This window comes from Camelus ferus, chromosome 9, assembly GCF_009834535.1.
Source record: "Camelus ferus isolate YT-003-E chromosome 9, BCGSAC_Cfer_1.0, whole genome shotgun sequence".
NCBI lineage: Eukaryota > Metazoa > Chordata > Mammalia > Artiodactyla > Camelidae > Camelus > Camelus ferus.
In genome coordinates, this window is record NC_045704.1 from 5265543 (window position 1) to 5271542 (window position 6000).

The following is a 6000-nucleotide window of genomic DNA, read 5'->3' on the forward strand; positions in this document are numbered from 1 at the left end:
CGTGTTGGAGCTAGTACCTTCCCATATGTATATTGGTAGTGTACTTCCCCACTGAAAAGAATCTGTGTGTTCCCAACAAGCTATGTGATTGATGTATTTCACACAAAGTTCTCTCTCAGAATTGAACATGTTTAGAGACGTTCGTTCATATAGCATAAAGAGAATAGATAGAACTAGAAACACTTACTCTGGTTTCTCAGTTTCTTTAATACTGCCGGTTTGAAGTTTTGCAGTTTTCACTGTAATACCGTGTTGGATCTCGTTCTTACACATATATATGTATGCAGTGTATTTTCCGAGTGAAAACAAACTGTGTGTTCCCAACAAGCTAGGTGATTAAAGCTTTCCCACACATTTAACTCTCAGAATTTAACACTTAGAGAGAAGTTCGTTCATCTTGCTTAAAGAGAATAGGTATCAATAGAAACATTTACTTTGATTTCTCAGTATGTTTTCCAGTGCCGCTTTGAAGTTCATGCAGTTTTCAATGTAAAACCTACTTGGACCTATTACCTCCAAATATATCTGTATGTAGTGTAATCCCCACTCGAAATAAACTGTGTTTCCAACAAGCTAAGTGAAAGATTGCTTTTGCACACATTCATCTCTCAGAAATGAGCATGTGTTGAGACGTCCGTTCATCTCGCCTGAATTGAATGGTTTGTAGTAGAAACAATTACTGGGGTTTTACAGCATGTTTCCTAGTGACGGTGTGAACTTCATGCACTTTTCAATGTAAAACTGAGATGGAGCTAGTAACTCTATATATATATGTATTTAGTGGTTTTTCCCACTGAAAAGAATCTGTGTGTTCCCAAAAAGATAGGTGATTGATGGCTTTCACACACAATTTACTCTCAGAATTGAGCATGAGTAGAGACGTTCGCTCATCGTGCAAAAATATAATAGTTAGCATCAGAAACACTTACTCTGGTTTCTCTGTATATTTCCTAGTGCTTGTTTGATGTTCATGCCGTTTTCACTTTTAAAACGACTTGGAACTAGTACCTCCCCATATAAATGTATGTATGTTAGTTTCCCACTGAAAAGAATCTGTGTATTCCCAACATGCTATGGGATTGACGGCTTTCATAGAAGCTTAACTCTCAGAATCGTGCATGTGGAGAGACGTTCTTTCATATAGCATATAGGGAATGTGTTGCAGTAGAAACCCATACCCTGGTTTCTCATTATGTTTCCTAGGGCCGGTTTGAAGTTCATGACGCTTTCACTGTAAAAGCGATTTGGAACTTGTACCTCCCCATATATATGTATGTAGTGTTTTTCCCCACTCTAAAGAAAATATGTTTTCCCTACAAGATAAGTGATATATGGCTTTCGTACGCATTCACTCTCAGAACTCTGCATGGGGTGAGACTTTAGTTCATCTAGGATGAATGGAATGGTTTGCAGTTGAAACACTTATCTGGTTTCTCCGTATGTTTCCTAGTGCCGGTTTGAATTTCATGAATTTATCACTATAAAACCTAGCTGGAACTATTACCTCCCCATATATATGTATGTAGTTAGTTCCCCACTCCAAAGAAACTTTGTGTTCCCTACAAGTGAAGTGATAGATGGTTTTCGCTCGCATTAAACTCTCAGAACAGAACATGTGGACAAGCTTTCATTCATCTAGCATAAAGGGAATGGGTTGCAGTAGAAATAATTGCTCTGGTTTCTCAGTATGTTTCCTAGTGCCGGTTTGAAATTCACGCATTTTTCACTGTAAAAGATAGTTGGAGAAAATACGTCCCTTTATATACGTATGTAGTGTATTTTCCAATGAAAAAATACTGTGTGGTCCCAAAAAGCTTGGTTATTGTCTGTTTTGACACACAATTAACACTCAGATTTGAGCATGTGTTGAGACGTTCGTTCATCCAGCATAAAGGGAATGGGTTTTAGTACAAACACTTTCTCTGGTTTCTCAGTATGTTTCCGAGTGCTGGTGTGAATTTCATGTATTTTTCACTGTAAAACATAGTTGGAGCTATATCCTCCTCTTATATATGTATGTAGTGTAGTTTTCCATTGAAAAGAAACTGTGTGCTCCCTACAAGCTAGGTGAATAAACGCTTTTACGCACACTGAATTCTCAGAATCCTGCATGTGGATAGTCGTTAGTCCACCAAGCTTAAAGGGAATGTGTTGCAGTAGAAACACTTACTCTGGTTTCCCTGTATCTTTCCTTAGTGTTGTTTGAAGTTCATGCAGTTTTCACTGTAAAACCTTGTTTGGGCTAGTACCTCTGCATACATATTTATGTTGTGTAAGTTCCCACTGAAAATAAACTATGTTTTTCCAACAAGCTATGTTATTGATGGCTTTCACACACACTTAACTCTCAGAAATGAGAATTTGGACAGAATTTCTTTCATCTAGCATAAACGGAATGGGTTTTCTTAGAAACACTTGCTCTGATTTCTCAGTATGTTTCCTAGTCCTCGTTGGATGTTCATGCAGTTTTCAACGTAATACCGATTTGAAGCTACTACCTCCCCATATATATGTAGGTAGTTTAGTTACCCACTCAGAAAAACTGTGTGTTCCATACAAGCTAAGTGATAGTTGGCATTCACAAGCATTCAAGTCTCACAACATAGCATGTGGAGAGGCTTTCGTTCATTTAGCAGAAATAGAAAGGGATGCAGTAGAAACACTTACTGCGGTTTCTCAGTATTTTTCTTGGTGCTGGTTTGAAGTTCATGCCGTTTTCCCTGTAAAACTGTGTTGGAGCTTGTACTTCCCCATATGTATGCATGCAGTGTATTTACCCACTGACAAGAAACTGTGTGTTCCCAACAAGCTGGTTGATTGACGGCTTTCACACACTCTTAACTCACTGAATTGAGCATGTGGCGAGAAGTTCCTTCCTCTAGCATAAAGGGAATGGGTTGAAGTAGAAACACATACTCTGGTTTCTCAGGATGCTTCCTAGTGCCCGTTTGAAGTTCATGTATTTTTTAGTGTAAAACAGTGTTTGAGACAGTACCTCCTCATATATGTATGTAGTGTAGTTCCCCACTCAAAAGAGTCTATGTTTAGCTACAAGAAAAGTGATGGATTACATTCACACACATCCAATTCTACAACTGAGCATGTTGAGAGGTGTTCTTTCAACTAGAATGAAGGGAATGGTTTGCAGTAGAAAATCTTACACTGGTTTCTAAGTATGTTTCCTCATGCTGGTTTGAATTTCATGCACTTTTCAATGTAAAACCGAGATGTAGCTAGTACCTCCCCATATATATGTATGTAGTGTATTTACCCAATCAGAATAAACTGTGTGTTCCCTAAAAGCTAAGTGATATTTGGCTTTCACACACATACAACTCTTACAACACAGCATGTTGAGTGATGTTCGCTCATCTAACATAAGGGGAATGCGATGCAGTAGAATAACTTCCTCTAGTTTCTCAGTATTTTTCTTGGTGCTGGTTTGAAGTTCTTGCTGTTTTCAATGTAAAATCGTGTTGGAGCTAGTACCTTCCCATATGTATATTGGTAGTGTACTTCCCCACTGAAAAAATCTGTGTGTTCCCAACAAGCTATGTGATTGATGTATTTCACACAAAGTTCTCTCTCAGAACTGAACATGTTTATAGACGTTCTTTCATAGAGCATAAAGAGAATAGATAGAACTAGAAACACTTACTCTGGTTTCTCAGTTTCTTTAATACTGCCGGTTTGAAGTTTTGCAGTTTTCACTGTAATACCGGGTTGGATCAAGTTCTTACACATATATATGTATGTAGTGTATTTTCCCAGTGAAAACAAACTGTGTGTTCCCAACATGCTAGGTGATTAAAGCTTTCCCACACATTTAACTCTCAGAATTTAACACTTAGAGAGATGTTCGTTCATGTTGCTTAAAGAGAATAGGTATCAATAGAAACATTTACTTTGATTTCTCAGTATGTTTTCCAGTGCCGCTTTGAAGTTCATGCAGTTTTCAATGTAAAACCTACTTGGACCTATTACCTCCAAATATATCTGTATGTAGTGTAATCCCCACTCGAAATAAACTGTGTTTCCAACAAGCTAAGTGAAAGATTGCTTTTGCACACATTCATCTCTCAGAAATGAGCATGTGCTGAGACGTCCGTTCATCTCGCCTAAATTGAATGGGTTGTAGTAGAAACAATTACTGGGGTTTTACAGCATGTTTCCTAGTGACAGTGTGAACTTCATGCACTTTTCAATGTAAAACCGAGATGGAGCTAGTAACTCTATATATATATGTATTTAGTGGTTTTTCCCACTGAAAAGAATCTGTGTGTTCCCAAAAAGATAGGTGATTGATGGCTTTCACACACAATTTACTCTCAGAATTGAGCATGAGTAGAGACGTTCGCTCATCGTGCAAAAATATAATAGTTAGCATCAGAAACACTTACTCTGGTTTCTCAGTATATTTCCTAGTGCTTGTTTGAAGTTCATGCCGTTTTCACTTTTAAAACGACTTGGAACTAGTACCTCCCCATATAAATGTATGTATGTTAGTTTCCCACTGAAAAGAATCTGAGTATTCCCAACATGCTACGGGATTGACGGCTTTCATACAAGCTTAACTTTCAGATTCGTGCATGTGGAGAGACGTTCTTTCATCTAGCATATAGGGAATGTGTTGCAGTAGAAACCCATACCCTGGTTTCTCATTATGATTCCTAGGGCCGGTTTGAAGTTCATGACGATTTCACTGTAAAAGCGATTTGGAACTTGTACCTCCCCATATATATGTATGTAGTGTTTTTCCCCACTCTAAAGAAAATATGTTTTCCCTACAAGATAATTATATATGGCTTTCGTACGCATTCACTCTCAGAACTGTGCATGGGGTGAGGCTTTAGTTCATCTAGGATGAATGGAATGGTTTGCAGTTGAAACACTTATCTGGTTTCTCCGTATGTTTCCTAGTGCTGATTTGAATTTCATGAATTTATCACTATAAAACCTAGCTGGAGCTAGTACCTCCCCACTTATATGTATGTCGTTAGTTCCCCAATCAAAAGAAACTTTGTGTTCCCTACAAGTGAAGTGATAGATGGTTTTCGCTCGCATTAAACTCTCAGAACAGAACATGTGGACAAGCTTTCATTCATCTAGCATAAAGGGAATGGGTTGCAGTAGAAATAATTGCTCTGGTTTCTCAGTATGTTTCCTAGTGCCGGTTTGAAATTCACGCATTTTTCATTGTAAAATATAGTTGGAGAAAATACCTCCATTTATATATGTATGTAGTGTATTTTCCAATGAAAAAATACTGTGTGTTCCCAAAAAGCTTGGTTATTGTCTGTTTTGACACACAATTAACACTCAGATTTGAGCATATGTTGAGACGTTCGTTCATCCAGCATAAAGGGAATGGGTTTTAGTAGAAACAATTTCTCTGGTTTCTCAGTATGTTTCCGAGTGCTGGTGTGAATTTCATGTATTTTTCACTGTAAAACAGGGTTGGAGCTATATCCTCCTCTTATATATGTATGTAGTGTAGTTTTCCATTGAAAAGAAACTGTGTGCTCCCAACAAGCTAGGTGAATAAACGCTTTGACGCACACTGAATTCTCAGAATTTTGCATGTGGAAAGTCGTTAGTCCACCAAGCTTAAAGGGAATGTGTTGCAGTAGAAACACTTACTCTGGTTTCCCTGTATCTTTCCATAGTTTTGTTTGAAGTTCATGCAGTTTTCACTGTAAAACCTTGTTTGGGCTAGTACCTCTGCATACATATTTATGTTGTGTAAGTTCCCACTGAAAATAAACTATGTGTTTCCAACAAGCTATGTTATTGATGGCTTTCACACACACTTAACTCTCAGAATAGAGAATTTGGACAGAATTTCTTTCATCTAGCATAAACGGAATGGGTTTTCTTAGAAACACTTGCTCTGATTTCTCAGTATGTTTCCTAGTCTTCGTTGGATGTTCATGCAGTTTTCAACGTAATACCGATTTGAAGCTACTACCTCCCCATATATATGTAGGTAGTGTAGTTACC